Here is a 16435-nt window from a genome sequence, read left to right as displayed (position 1 = left end):
CTCCCTCGGGTTTGACTCTGTAGTGCTAGGGAGCGATCCTGAAGGTCTCTCTGAAAGCATCTTAGAAATTTGGCCAATTTGAGTCTCCAAGTTCTGAATCGAGGCCTGCTGATTCCTAAGTGCACTATCAGTCTGCTGGAATCTTGTTTCTGTAGATGTCACAAACTTCATCATGAGCTCCTCTAAATTTGACTTCTTTTCTTGGGAGGAGGAGCTTGTGCAGCCCGGTGGTTGTTCTTTGTGGTATTGATGAAGTCTTTGGAAACTGGCGGACCACGGGCATTATTGTTCCTCCAACCGAAATTGGGGTGATTGCGCCATCCAGGGTTGTATGTATTACTTTGTAGGGGTTATTCTCTGTCTTGGGGCATTCCCATATAATCAACTGTTCAACATCGGAAGATATAGTAGAATTAAATGGAAAACTAATAGAAGATAAAGCAAACATACCTCCCGTGATGCGATTCGCCTTTATGTCGGGCCACTACAAAATTCGCAGCCAATGTTCGCTGCGTGAACCGTATCTGGAGTTGGTCGATCTTCTTGGCTAGAAGCTCCACTTGAGTACGCCAAGGCTGCTGTAGAGTCCACTTGGTTGACCACTCCTTGTCTTCCTGGTCGGCTCTAGAGGATTGCCATTGATAGTTGTTCATGGCCATTTCCTCTATCAAGTTCGAGCTTGCTCGGGCGTCTCTTGTTTAGCGCCCCACTGCTGCGGCATCCACCATCGCCTCGTTGCGAGGTTTAACCCACTGAAGGTCCGAACTGCATCCACACCGGCAATCCGTGATGTGGGCAGCATCTCAAAAGATCTTTAAATCTCTCCCATGCATCGACATGCTTTCATCATCAAACCGCACAAAAGAAGATATGTCATTTCTAAGTTTAGCAGTTTTAACGGGAGGAAAATACTTATATAAAATTTTTGACCAACGCCTTCCGGTAGTGATCGTCATTGTGGAAGAGATTGCAACCATCTCTTTGCTCTGTCCCTCAAGGAAAATGGAAATAATCTCAGCCGAATGGCATCATCGGTTGTTCCATTTATTTTGAATGTGTCACAAATCTCCAAAAAGTTGGAGATATGTGCATTGGGATCCTCGCTGGGCAATCCTCCAAACTGCACGCTTTGTTGGATCATCTGGATAACATTGGCCTTTATCTCAAAATTGTTGGCCGCTACAGCAGGTCTGACTATACTAGTTTTCATCCCATCCAAATATGGTCGAGCAAACTCGTACATCGTCCTCTGATCCTCATCGGCGTGGGGGTCATGGTCTTCCATCGTGTCTAGTCTATCCACAGGTACCTCAACCTCAATCTCCTCCTCTTCTAATTGCAACCTCTTTCTTAAGAGTCCGGGGATGGATTCGGATCACATAGAGGCTCTATAAGATTCGAGTTTGAGCTCCTGGTCATAAACTACCTGAAACCGAAAGTCCACACAACCACCGATCAACAAAAATAATATAATAATAAAATTAAAGAATAAATGAATAAAACAAATAATGACTAAATTAACATAAAAATAATTCACTCTAGTTCACCGTTCTGACTCCCGTAGCGAGCCAAAAACTTGATGGGCTCTTTATGCAACCTACACCTAAGGCGTTGAACCTCACGTGCAGCCTAGAACTAGTGAGTATCAAGGTCGTATCCACGGAGATCGGGTGAACCTAGAGTTACTACCTTGCTATGTTATCTAGTTTGAAATAGGGTGTGAAAGTTCTAACATACCGGTAATGGTTATGAGTGCAATTAAGTAAATGAAGGACAACAATGGAAAATTAAAAGACAATTGTAAAGAGAGAAATAAATCCAAAAGGGAGCCTAAGTGATGGAATTCTAAAGATGAATTTTATGGATTGCTAATCTTGCTTACCCGTTGCCTAAATCCCTGAATTGAATCCCGGTTCCTCTCTCGAGCTTACCGGATTCCTAAACTGCACTAACCTAATGGAATCTCTTCCTATCGGATTACTACAAATTAGCATTAAGTATGATTTAAGACTATTAAGAGTTGTTAGTTCTTAATCCGTGAGTAAATCAACCTCATCTCTAAGTGTTAACTACTAGTCCTTACTATTCAAAATCCAGTTGTAACAAGCATTTCTCAATGTCAAGAAACAACCTAATAAACAATTAATCCAACGTCTCAAATTAACCGCATCAAACTTTTATTCTTGAATAGCAAGAAGATTGCAAGAATGACAATTATAAAAACTAACAATTAAGCATAATCCATCAACAAAGGTGAACCCTAATGGATTCAAAAGATCTAGCTCATGTTCATAGTCAAAGCAATTAAAGAACAAAATAAGGAAAAACAAATTAAAGGTATGTACACCCTTCTCTTTCAAGTCGAATGAGAAACCCTAAATTTGCAAATTCAAAATCTCAAACCCTAGTTGCCTCTTGAATGCTCCCAAAGTTTGTCTTGATCTTCAATTCGATGTTGGAATAAGTGGAATCCCCCTTCAATTGATGAAAATTGATCTCTAGGTCTACAATTGAGGTATAGGAAATATTTGATTAAGTGTGTGTCTTGAATTGAGTCCAAAAATCGTCCTCTTCAATTAGAATTCAAAATCGCCTATATAGTTGATTCGTACGAGTCCAGGGCTATGATGATTGACGTAGAGTCCAGCTATGATGATTGACCGAGTCGGTGTCTTTGAGCCACCACAGGCCGTGCCCAAGCCGGTCGACTCCTTCCGGTGCTCAAGGCGGTCTTTGATCCACCACAGGCCGTCTTGGAGGCCGTGGTGGCTACCAAGTCGTGTTTGAAATGGCACAATTGGGGATAGCCTCTTGATAATTCAGTACGAGTCCAGGCCGTGCTCAACCCTCGGGGTGCTTGTTCTCGCCCAATTTGATGGATTTTGCTCCGTAATCACACGTATTTCCCTCGATTCGATGGTGTCCTTCAAAATGACTCAAACGAAAAGGGAAACAAAAGACAGGTGATTCTAGCATAAAACGGGATAATCATGCATAAAAATGTGAATAATTGGGCATGAAAACATGTGTAGTATGATGCTTATTATGTCCACTTCAATAACCAGGGGCCACTAGGATTTCAGCAACTACATCAGCAGCCGCAACAATCTATTCTCCCAGCTCAGTCTCCTCAGACTCAAGATAAAAAGCCTAACTTAGAGGAGCTGATGATGAAGTTTGTGTCCACTTCAGAGACTAGATTCCAGCAGATGGATGCAGCTCTTAAAAATTAGCAGGCCTCCATTCAGAACTGGGAGAATCAGGTAGCCAGATTTCTAAGATGGTGGCTGAGAGGCAGCCAGGGACTTTGCCTAATACTATAGAGTCCAACCCGAGAGAGCACGTGAAGGCTATCACTTTGCGATCAGGCAAGCAACTATCTAGTTATATTCCTAGTCCTGATGATGATGATGTTGTGCAAGTAAATTCAGATAAAAAAGATGTAGATAGCAAGGTGATGGAGCTAAAGAAGGTAGAGGGCAAGAAGAAGAGTCCTTTGAGGGAATACCAGCCCCTGATCCCATATCCTGCCAGGTTAAAGTAGGAGAAAGTCGATTAGTAGTTCAGTAAGTTTCTTGACTTGTTTAAACAACTATGAATTAACTTACCTTTTGTTGAAGCTATTTCGTAGATGCCTAGATATGCAAAGTTCTTAAAGGAGACCCTTAGCAATAAGAGAAAGTTAGATGACTGGTGACCCTAAATGAGGAGTGTTCGGCTATACTTCAGAATAAATTGCCAGAGAAGAAGTATGATCCAGGGAGTTTTATAATCCCTTATATGATTCGTGATTTGATAATTAGCAATGCTTTAGCTGACTTAGGAGTTAGCATTAATTTAATGCGTTACAGTTTGTTTACCAAGTTGGGGCTGAATGAGACTAAACCCACTAGGATGGGCATACAGTTAGCTGATAGGACTATTAAGTATCCTAAGGGTATTATAGAGGATGTACTTGCTAAGGTTGACAAATTTATATTTCCTGTTGACTTTATGATCATGGACATAGATGGTGAGAGTAATGTACCTTTAATTATAGGTCGACCTTTCCTTACAACGTGTAGGGCTATTATAGATGTTTGTGATGGAAAGCTTGAACTTAGGGTAGAGGATGAAACTATCACTTTTGATTTGAACAGTTCTATGAGACAATCCATAGATCATTGATGATACTGTGTTTTCTATTGATGTACTTCATGATGTTATTAATACACAGTTGCAGGAGATATTGCTTGATGATCCTTTACAAGTTTCCTGGCAAGAAGAGGATGAGCATGAGTTATCCAATGAGAGTGTGTTGGAGGAGCTTGCATTTTTGTTAGCTAATGAACCGAGCAATAATAATTATAAGTTTGTTGAGATTGACAAGGTAGGTGTGCAAAAATTAAGGCCATCACTTGAGGAATCACCAATCCTTGAGTTGAAAGAGCTCCCAAAGCATCTCAACTATGCATATCTGGATGAGGACAACAGGTTGCCTGTTATTCTAGCAGTGGACTTGACACTTGAGGAAAGGGAGATGACTTTAGCCTCTCTTAGGAAGTACTAGAAGGTGTTTGCTTGGAAAATTGCTGGCATTCCTAGGATTAGTCATAGCTATTACTCACACAAAATCCTTATGGAGGACAATTACAAACCAATGGTGCAACCATAGCGCAGACTGAACCTGAACATGAAGGACGTGGTTAAAAAGGAGGTAATTAAACTTCTTAATGCAGGTTTGATTTACCCTATCTCTGATAGTTCATAGGTCAGTCCTGTGTAAGTGGTTACCAAGAAGGGAGGTATGACTATGGTTAAAAATGAGAAGGACGAGCTTATATTGACTTGAAAGGTAACATGCTATCGAGTGTGCATAGATTACAGGAGGCTAAATGATGCCACTTGAAAGGACCATTTTCCCCTTCCTTCTATTGACCAAATGTTGGAAAGGTTATCTAGGCATATGTTTTACTATTTTCTAGATGGTAATTTAGGTTACTTCTAGATTCCCATTGCACTTGAAGACCAAAAGAAGACAACCTTTACATGCCCATATGGTACATTTACTTGTAGGAGAATGCCATTCGGATTGTGCATTGCACTTGCGACTTTTTGAAGGTGTATAATGGCGATCTTCCATGACATGATTAAGTAATCCATGGAGGCCTTTATGGATGATTTTTCTATATTTGGTAACTTCTTCACTCACTGTTTGCATAATCTGGAACGCATGCTTGAGCATGTTATGGATGGTAACCTAGTCCTTGATTGGGAAAATGTCATTTTATGGTTAGGGAAGATATAGTATTGGGGCATAAAATTTCGCATGAGGGGATGGAGGTCGATAGGGCCAAGGTGGATACTATTGCTAAATTACCCCCACCTAGTTCGGTTAAGGCTGTTAGGAGCTTCTTAGGTCATGCAGGTTTCTATAGGAAGTTCATTAAGGACTTCTTTAAGATTGCTAGACCTTTAACTCAATTGCTTGTAAAAGATGTACCTTTTGTATTTTTTGATGTTTGTTTGCAGGCTTTTGAGGTGTTGAAGAAGAAACTAACCACAACCCCGATTATGGTTTCACCTAATTGGGAGCTACCATTTTAGGTTATGTGCGATGCTAGAGATTTTACAGTTGGAGCTGTTTTAGGACAGAGGAGAGATAAGAAGTTTCTACCAATCTATTATGCTAGCAAGATATTAACTGATGCCTAGGAGAACTACACCACTACTGACAAGGAGCTTCTAGCTATTATTTTTTGCATTTAACAAGTTCAAATCTTATTTGGTGCTATCAAAGACATTGGTCTACACGGACCATTCCGCACTCAGGTACTTGTTCAATAACAATGATGCAAAGCCTAGACTCATTCATTGGATTCTGTTATTGTAGGAGTTCGATATTGAGATCAAAGATAAGAAAGGTGCTGAGAACTTGGCAACAGACCACATTTCTAGGCTAGAAAACTAGACTTTTGAGGCACTTGATGAGAGGGCGATTGATGACAATTTTCTGAATGAGTTCTTATGCTCAGTTCAAGTTAATTTTGATATCCCTTGGTTTTTTGACTTTGCAAACTATCTGGTTACTAAAGTCCTTCCGAAGGGTATGAAATTTTAGTAGAAGAATTCTTTTCTAAATTGAAATACTACATTTGGGAGGACCTTCTTGTTTAGAGTTTGTGCAGATCAGGTTATTCGGCGATGTGTACATGGGGAGGAGATCCTCTAGATTTTGAGACATTACTATGAAGGACCAACATGAGGTCATCAAGCTGCAAAACACATAACTAGGAAGGTGCTAGACTCTGGATTCTACTGACCGACGATCTTTAGGGATGCTAGAGCATTTGTTCAGGTTTGTCATGCACACCAAAGATCAGGTAACATCTCTGCTCATGATGAGATGCCCCAAATGAGCATTCAAGCTGTTGAGATTTTTGATGATTGGGGCATCGATTTCATGGGACCTATCCTTCTTTCTATGGTAATAAATACATCTTGGTTGCTGTTGAGTACTTCTCTAAGTGGCCAGAAGCGCAAGCCTTTTCCACTGATGATGCTAGGACAGTTATGATATTCCTCAAAAGAATATTTGCTAGTTTTGGGACACCTAAGGCTCTTATTAGTGACAGCGGACTCATTTTTGTAATGCCCAATTAGAAAAGGTGCTTAAATGCTATGGTGTATCACAAAGGTCTTCTACACCCTATCACCCACGAACCAGTGGGCAAGTGGAGGTTACTAATAGGGGTTTGAAATGGATTTTAAAGAAAACTGTAGAAGTGAGTAGGAAGCATTGGGCGGGGAAGCTAGATGATGCCTTCTGGGCATTTAGGATGGCCTATCGTACTTCAATTGGTTACACCATATAGGCTAGTGGTATATTTATCAAAATAAGAAAATAACTCTGTAAAATGTGTATATTTATGAATTTGAGAAAACGACCCTGTAGAAGTGGTATATTTATCAATATAGGAAAATAACCCCGTAAAACGTGTATATTTATGTATTTGACAAAACAGCCCCATAACAGTGCAAATAATTTAATATGAGAAAATAACACCGTAATAGTTGTATATTTATCGATATAAGAAAATAAACCCGTAAAATGTGTATATTTACCGATATAAGAAAATAACCTCGTTGACATGTATATTTATGAATTTTAGAAAACAACCCCATGATAGTGCTAATAATTTAATATGAGAAAACGACCTCGTAAAGTGGAATATTTATCAATATAAGAAAATAATGTAAAACGTGTACATTTATGAATATGAGAAAACGACCTCGTCGAAGTGGTATATTTATCAATATAAGAAAATAACCCCGTATAATGTGTATATTTATGAATTTGAGAAGACAGCCCCACAATACTGCTAAAAATTTAATATGAGAAAACAGCCCCGTAAAAGTAGTATATTTATCAATATAAGAAAATGACCACGTAAAACGTGTATATTTATGAATTTGAGAAAACGACCTCGTAAATAGGGTAGATTTGTCGATATAAGAAAATAACCTCGGAAGACGTGTATATTTATGAATTTTGGAAAACGATCTTGTGGAAGTGGTATGTTTATAAATATAAGAAAATAACCCCGTGAAACGTATATATTTATGATTTTGAGAAAACAACCCTATAATAGTGTTAATAATTTAATATGAGAGAACGACCCTGTATAAGTTGTATATTTATCAATATAAGAAAATAACCCCGTAAAACGTGCATATTTATAAATTTTAGAAAATGACCTCGTAATAGTGCTAACAAAATAATATGAGAAAACGACCCCGTAAAAGTGGTCTATTTATCAAAATAAGAAAATAACCCCGTAAAACATGTATAGTTGTTAATTTGAGAAAATGACTCCGTAGAAGTGGTATATTTATTAATACAAGAAAATAAACTCGTAAAACATGTATATTTATGAATTTGGGAAAACAACCCCGTGAATGTGGTATATTTATCGATATAAGAAAATAACCTCGTAAACCTGTATATTTATGAATTTGAGAAAACAACCCCATAATAGTGCAAATAATTTAATAGGGGAAAACGACCCCGTAAAAGTTATATCGCTATCAAGATAAGAAATTAAATCCGTAAAACGTATATATTTAAGAATTTGAGAAAACAACCCCTTAGAAGTGGTATATTTATCAATATAAAAGAATAACCCCATAAAACGTGTATATTTATGAAATTAAGAAAGCAGCTCTATAATAGTGCTAATAATTTAATATGAGAAAACGACCCCATAAAAGTGATATATTTATCCATATCAGAAAATCACCCGATAAAACGTGTATATTTATGAATTTGGAAAAATGACCTAGTAAAATAACCTCGTAAAACGTGTATATGTATAAATTTTAGAAAATGATCCAGTGGAAGTGGTATATTTATAAATATAAGAAAGTTCTCCATTAAATGTCTATATTTTTAAATTTGAGAAGACAATCCCATAATAGTGCTAGTAATTTAATATGAGAAAACGACACCATAAAAGTTGTATGTTTATCAATATAAGAAAATAATCCCGTAAAGTGGTATATTTATCAAAAGAAGAAAATAATCTCGTAAAACGTGTATAGTTATAAATTTGAGAAAACAATTCCAGAATAGTGATAATAATTTAATATGAGTAAACGACCCTGTAAAAGTGGTATATTTATCAAAATAAGAAAATAACCCCGTAAAATGTGTATATTTATGAATTTGAGAAAACGACCCCGTAGAAGTGGTATATTTATCCATATAAGAAAACAACCCCGTAAAACATGTATATTTATGAATTTGAGAAAACGACCCCGTAGAGGTTGTATATTTATCAAAATAAGAAAATAACTCCGTAAAACGTGTATATTTTTGAATTTGAGAAAACGACCTCATAGAAGTGGTATATTTGTCAATATCAGAAAATAACCCCGTAAAACGTGTATATTTATGAGTTTGAGAAAACAGCCCCATTATAGTGCAAATAATTTAATATGAGAAAACGACACTGTAAAAGTTGTATATTTTTCAATTTAAGAAAATAAACCCATAAAACGTATATATTAATAAATTTGAGGAAACGACCTCGGAATAGTGCTAATAGAATAATATGAGAAAAGAACCCCATAAAAATGGTATATTTATTAAAATAAGAAAATAACTCCATCGAACGTGTATACTTATGAATTTGAGAAGATGACCTCGTAAATAGGGTATATTTGTCGATATTAAAAAATAACCTTGTAGACATGTATATCTATGAATTGGAGAAAACAACCCCATAATAGTGCTAATAATTTAATATGAGAAAACGACCACGTAAAGTGGTATATTTATCAATATAAAAAAATAAATTAAACGTGTATATTTATGAATTTGAGAAAATGACCATTTAGAAGTAGTATACTTATCAATATAAGAAAATAATCCCGTAAAACGTGTATATTTATGAATTTTAGAAAACAGCCCAATAATAGTGCTAATAATTTAATATGAGAAAACGACCCCAAAAAAAGTGATATATTTATCAATATCAGAAAATGACACCGTAAAATGTGTATCTTTATAAATTTGAGATAACGACCTCGTAAATAGGGTAGATTTGTCAATATAAGAAAATAACCTCGTAAAATGTGTATATTTATGAATTTTAGAAAACGATCCCATCGAAGTGGTATATTTATCAATATAAGAAAATAAACTTGTAAAATGTGTATATTTTTAAATTTTAGAGAACAACCACATAATAGTTCTAATAAATTAATATGAGAAAACGACCCCGTAAAAGTGGTATATTTATCAATATAAGTAAAACGTGTATATTTAAGAATTTTAGAAAACGACCTCGTAAATAGGGTAGATTTTTCTATATAATCAAATAGCCTCGTAAAATGTGCATATTTATGAATTTGAGAAAACAATTCGAGAATAATGCTAATAATTTAATATGAGTAAACGACCCTGTAAAAGTGGTATATTTATCAAAGTACGAAAATAACCCCGTAAAGGGTGTATATTTATGAAATTGAGAAAACGACCTTGTAGAAGTGGTATATTTATCAACATAAGAAAATAACCCCGTAAAACGTGTATATTTATGAATTTGAGAAAACGAACCCATAAAAGTGGTATATTTATCAATACAAGAAAATAACCCCCTAAAAACGTATATATTTATGAATTTGAGAAAACGACCCCGTAGAAGTGGTATATTTATCAATATAAGAAAATAACCCCGTAAAACGTATATATTTATGAATTTGAGAAAACAACCCCGTAAATGGGGTATATTTGTTGATATAAGAAGATAACCTCGTAAATGTGTATATTTATGAATTTGAGAAAACAACCCCATTATAGTGCTAATAATTTAATATGAGAAAACGACCCCGTAAAAGTGGTATGTTTATCAAAATAAGAAAATAACTCCGTAAAACGTGTATATTTATGAATTTGAGAAAACGACCTTGTAGAACTGGTATATTTATCAATATATGAGAATAAACTCGTAAAACGTGTATATTTATGAATTTGAGAAAATAGCTGTATAATAGTGCTAATAATTTAATATGAGAAAACGACCTTGTAAAAGTTGTATATTTATCAATATAAGAAAATAATCACATAAAACGTGTATATTTATAAATTCGAGAAAATGACATCGTATTAGTGCTAATAAAATAATATGAGAAAAAGACCCCGTAAAAGTGGTATATTTATCAAAATAAGAAAATAACTCCGTAAAACGTGTATATTTATGAATTTGAGAAAATAACCTCGTAAATAGGGTAAATTTGTCGATATAAGAAAATAACCTTGTTAAACGTGTATATTTATGAATTTTAGAAAATGATCCCATGGAATTGTTATATTTATCAATATAAGAAAATTTCTCGTAAAACGTGTATATTTATGAATTTGAGAAAATAAACCCATAATAGTGCTAATAATTTAATATGAGAACACGACACCGTAAAATTTGTATATTTATCAATATAAGAAAATAACTTCGTAAAACGTGTATATTTATGAATTTGAGAAAACAACCCCATAATAGTGGTAATAATTTAATATGAGAAAACGACCCCGTAAAAGTGGTATATTTATGAATATAAGAAAATAACTCTGTAAAAAGTGTATATTTATAAATTTGAGAAAATAACTTCGTAAAACGTGTATATTTATGAATTTGAAAAAATAACCCCACAATAGTGCTAATAATTTAATATGAGAAAACGACCCTATAAAAGTGGTATATATATCAATATAAGAAAATAACCCCGTAAAACCTGTATATTTATGAATATGAGAAAACGACTTGTAATAGTGGTATATTTAGGAATATAAGAAAATAACCCCATAAAACGTGTATATTTATGAATTTGAGAAAACGACCGTGTAGAAGTGTTGTATTTATCAATATAAGAAATTGACCCTGTAAAAACGTGTATATTTATGAATTTGAGAAAACGACTTCGTAAATAAGGTAGATTTGTCAATATAAGAAAATAACCTCGTAAAATGTGCATATTTATGAATTTGAGAAAACAACCCCATAATAGTGCTAATAATTTAATATGAGAAAACGACACCGTAAAAGTTGATAGAAATTACCAATTTAGCAACGATACACCCCATTAGCTAAAGAGTTATGATACATATGGATTGCAAATTAACACCCTCCAATAGTTTGAAACAACCCTAGATCTTTCAAGATTGAAGTTAGATTAACTATTCCAATCATTTTATCAAATTGAATGGTGATAAAATAATTAGAACAGCACTTTGATTTTCTCAACACGCCGCAAACAAGAAAGTTTGATAAGTAAAGAATGAAAAAACAAAGATTTTGGATTTTTTAACGCCACAAGTAGGATAGCTTGATAAGTTCTATAGTTCATACAAGAACTAAAAACAAAACGCTCACAAGTGCTCAAAATAACTTTTGTATATATCAATGGTGTGCTTTATAAAGGATTCAAGCCTTCTTTATATAGGCAAAGGTTGAGAAAAAAGAAAGTCATTAGCTAACACATATGTAACTCCTACATTAAATGACAGCTCCATAACTCCTAAAAAACAGCCCACTACTTTGCCTTAATAAAACAGAACGTTTTTAAACCATTAAAGCTTATGTTTCCTTATCCTTTATCCTTTGTTATGCATACTTAATAAGATTAAAAAAACCTAATTTCAACAAACAGAAATATTTTTGGCCCATTGAACTTTTAACCTACAGACTTATTCCATTAGGCTTTTTATTTTTCAAACTGATTCCATTGGCCTTTCATTCTCCAACTGATTCCATTGGGCTTTTATTCATCAACCTAGACTTTGGCTTGCTTGAAGTATGTTGAACACCTTTAACTCTTCTTGCTTCCATGAAATTGGCTTGTTCAAGTCATGCATATTTTGTTTACACCAAATTTGATCTATGAAGGAGATTAAGGCCTCTTTTATCTTTTTAGTTCTAGCACGTGTGATTGGACCTTCGTACATGGTTAATGGATCCTCGACTTTCTGGTTCATGTCATCCTTGGCCAATTGATGATTAGTTTGTAGGTCCTCATCAAAAGTTGTATATTTATCAATATAAGAAAATAACTTCGTAAAATGCGTATATTTATGAATTTGAGAAAACAACCCCATAATAGTGGCAATAATTTAATATGAGAAAACGACCACGTAAAAGTGGTATATTTATCAATATAAGATAATAAGCCTATAAAACGTGTATATTTATGAATTTGAGAAAACGACCTCGTAATAGTGCTAATAATTTAATATGAGAAAACAACCCCGTAAAAGTGGTATATTTATCAAAATAAGAAAATAAACAAGATTTCAAAATTAAGTCAACAGTAAGAGCATCGAAACAAAGTGAAAAATTTTCAAAATTTTACAAAAAATTGCACAAAGAATAAACAAATAACTAAGATGGGATAAATATCACCCACCCCACACTTGAAGGACACACTGTCCTCAGTGTACAAAATATATGAAATGAAAAAGGAAAAAGAAACTAATCATACGATTATGGCTCCGGGAGTAAAAAGAGGTGCATCAGCGGGTATATCGTATTTGGTAGTGCATGGTGGAGGAGTGGCTGCTCTCCGAGGATCGGAAGTAGTGTCACATGCGGAGCTGGTGGATCAGCAGGGAGGCATCAATAGGAGGCTCGTCAGGCCGTGTTGAAAGGTGCTCGGTCGGAGAGGGAGGGCCGGCCTAGATCATCCGGCTAGAGGGATGTCAAAATAGCTCGCTCTGGAACCCGGCTCTGTGGAGGCGGTGCAAAGTATGTAGCAAAATATCATCAAACATGTCATTGGCCATAGAGGCCTCTAACCTACCTCCCTGCTTTCAATCAGGGCTTGAAGCATAGCCCTCTGCCTCTCAAATTGAGCCATCATCGGCTCAAAACTCGACTGTGTAAAGGTCCTGTTGAAAAGCCTCTTGTCGAATGAAATGTTACTGCCGCTCCTCCTGCCAACCTCTGCACTCTAAGCTGCAGCTCTCTAAACTCAATTGGGGAGACTCCTAAAACAGCTGAAGAAGACCCAGAAGGAGCTGAAGTAGACGGTCTGGAGGAAGACTCCGGAATATTAGAAGAAGGTGGGACATCCTGTGTACCATGGGCTCGTGGGGCAGGTCGCTCCTCTCTGAGTGCTACCAAGAGAGCATTCCTTAGTCTATACTCTGGTCCTAGCGGACCCTGCCTACGAGTCACCATCCCCATACTAACCATCTGGGGAAGTCCCAACGTTTCCATCACCCCCAGCTCTGTCAAATGTGGTACCGCTTCCTCCAAAACTCCTAAGCTCTTAGCCAGTCGAGTAATGTAAGTCCCAAAATAGAAAAATACCTTCTTTGAGTTGTTGCAGAAGGCACTGATCTGTCTGGCCAATAAGTAACCCATGTCGTGGTGGTCTTTGGTGCATCTTGTAAAGTATAAACAGTCCGGTTGGGTAACTACACCACCACTATCTCCCCCTGCCGGTGATGGTCCTAGCCAAATGCATGCAAGTACCGCATGATCCCTCGAGGCAAGTTAGGCGCCTTGGGTAGCACTGTAACCCTCAGTGTCATCGGAAATCTCAGCCCACATCTACGGATATGACACACCAGCGGTGTGTATACGTGACTATAAACCTCTCCGGTTGCATCCTCCTCGGTCCACAAGCCTAAGTGTACCCCAAATCGCTGTACACTCATCGTGAAAGTCTGCCTTGATAGTCCGAAGCGATCGCATCCGGTTGTTGGAAGTCCCATGGCCCGGCTTTCGCGGAAAGAAAGTGCTAGCAATCTCCACGGTCAACTCCCTATATGTTGGTTCAACAATGTCAAAGAAATGTTGAAATGGGGGCGTCTCGAGATATCGGTGATTGCGGTACCGCAAGTCCAACAGTCTCCAAGTCTTTGGCTAGTCTATCCTACGCCCCTTTCCCAAATCTTTGTGCCTCATCGATTGATATCTCTGCTCAAAGGTGGGCTGCCCTTGGAAAAGTAGGAATCAATGGCACTGCGGTGGTCTAATTTGGCCTGAACTAGTCGGTGCAGCACCTGATGATCAAGAGGAAGAGGAACCATCGGTCCGCCTCCTCTTGTAAACTCCTGATCCTCGTCTGGTGGACATGGTACCTGAAAAGGAAACTTTTAGTACTAAGGATCAACAAAATTCTGGCAGCATAACGGCATAAAATAGACAAACCAAATGATTTAACTCGATAAAATTAAACTGCTCAATGTCCTCCAAAGAAAATTTAATCCACAACACTGCCAACCGATGCTAACCAATTAAATTTGCAATTCATCCATATGGAGTTTACTTTGCCATAATCCATCACAAGGCAAACCAACATGCTAATATAAAACAGACACAAACAGAGTCTACTATCTATGACAGAGCCTATTGTTTAGCGACCGACAATAATAATAAAGAGAAAAATAAGGAATTAATCACAATCATAAATAATGGTAGAAAAGAAAAACGGAAAATATGAGCAAGTTAAGTATATAAACTATATTAAAGAAAATAAAAGAAAATTAAGCACAAACATGAATGTAAATGCATACACCAAATAATAAAATAAGGAAATAAACAAAAAATAAAAAAAAAATAAAAAATTGAAACACAAAATTCGAACACAAAGAAAATATAAATTCGAACTAATATCAAAATAAAATAATGAAAAATGAAGTTGGAGGGTACACTAAAACTGACTGCGGTGCCCACCATCAAAACAACAATCAAAGCTTCTAAAGGCGGACTGCACTAATCACTTGAAGAAACAGCACGAGTCTATCGCGCTTCGGATCTTCCCGTCACTACAAAGCTCATTCTCAGCACAGCACCAACGACAAGCTTATGAGAAAGGAAAGACTGACTCTCTAACAGAGAAGGCTGAGACACTGGAGTCAATGAAAACAACAAGACAGACATGATCCTAACTCCAGCGATTGCAAGAAAAATCTTAACTTAGGTCGGAAGGAAATCTAAACCTAAGCTCTGATACCAACTTTGTCACGACCCCACCCGTGGGCCCGTTACCGGCACTAGGGAATGGGTAGGCTTAAGGCCACCAAAACCTGTGGTAAGCCTGACACTCACTGACTTAAACAAATCTCATCTCAAATTAATATTATTAAAGCCACAATTTATCTTAATAGTTACACTTTACAAAATTACTTCGGTCTACCAGAAAAACTAGGCGAGACCCGGGCTCGGAAAATTACAACCGATACATCTACTATTACTACTGCGGAGAATCTAAGATTTTACAACTTAACATACCAAATCAAATACATCACCCGATGATGAAGGAGTCGGGTTACTGAATAAGAGTCGCGAGAGGACTAACAGTCACGAATCTAAAAAACAGTAAAAATGAGACTGTCAGTCTCGAGAGTGAGTTAAAATCATATATCTATAACTGTTTCAAATATCTCAATGTCACCTTATTTAATTTTAAAATAATTAATAAATCACGTGAACCATACGTGTCATGTTAAAACATATGTGTCATGCCATGCTTAAACAAAATTTATTCCACATGCAACGGGACGGAGTACTTCAGTAAAACTCTAATCCCAACTCTAAAATCTCGATTATTTCAACACTTATGTCTCAACTAACCTCAACTCTATCATCTCAAACCTCTCATTCCAACAGGACTGGCGCCCAGAGAGCAAAGCTCAACCAGGGACCTTACCTCCAGTCCGGTCACTTAACTCTCAGCCTTAGCCTTTCGGCTCTCTTATCCAATAAGGCAGAGCTTAGCTCGACCAGGGACCTTACCTCCAGTCTGGTCACTTAAATTTCCAAATAAGCCGGCGCCCAGAGAGCAATGCTCGACCAGGGACCTTTACTCCGGCAACCACACTCTACTAAGCCTAGAGAGCGATGCTCGACCAAGGCAGGTCCTAATCTTTCTTTCTTAAAATTTTTACCTCTTT

The 16435-nt window shown here is 36.5% G+C and overlaps 1 non-coding gene across 1 annotated transcript; it reads left to right on the top strand.

Moving 5' to 3' along the window:
- The first annotated feature begins 781 nt into the window (after positions 1-781).
- LOC112536234 lies at positions 782-887 on the top strand. Its single transcript, XR_003080282.2, has one exon. It is a non-coding gene; the product is annotated as a small nucleolar RNA R71 (small nucleolar RNA).
- The last annotated feature ends 15548 nt before the right edge of the window (positions 888-16435 follow it).

The sequence above is a fragment of the Ricinus communis genome, chromosome 4, assembly GCF_019578655.1.
Source record: "Ricinus communis isolate WT05 ecotype wild-type chromosome 4, ASM1957865v1, whole genome shotgun sequence".
NCBI lineage: Eukaryota > Viridiplantae > Streptophyta > Magnoliopsida > Malpighiales > Euphorbiaceae > Ricinus > Ricinus communis.
The sequence above is the reverse complement of the archived record's forward strand: the minus strand, read 5'-3'. Positions and strand labels throughout refer to the sequence as shown.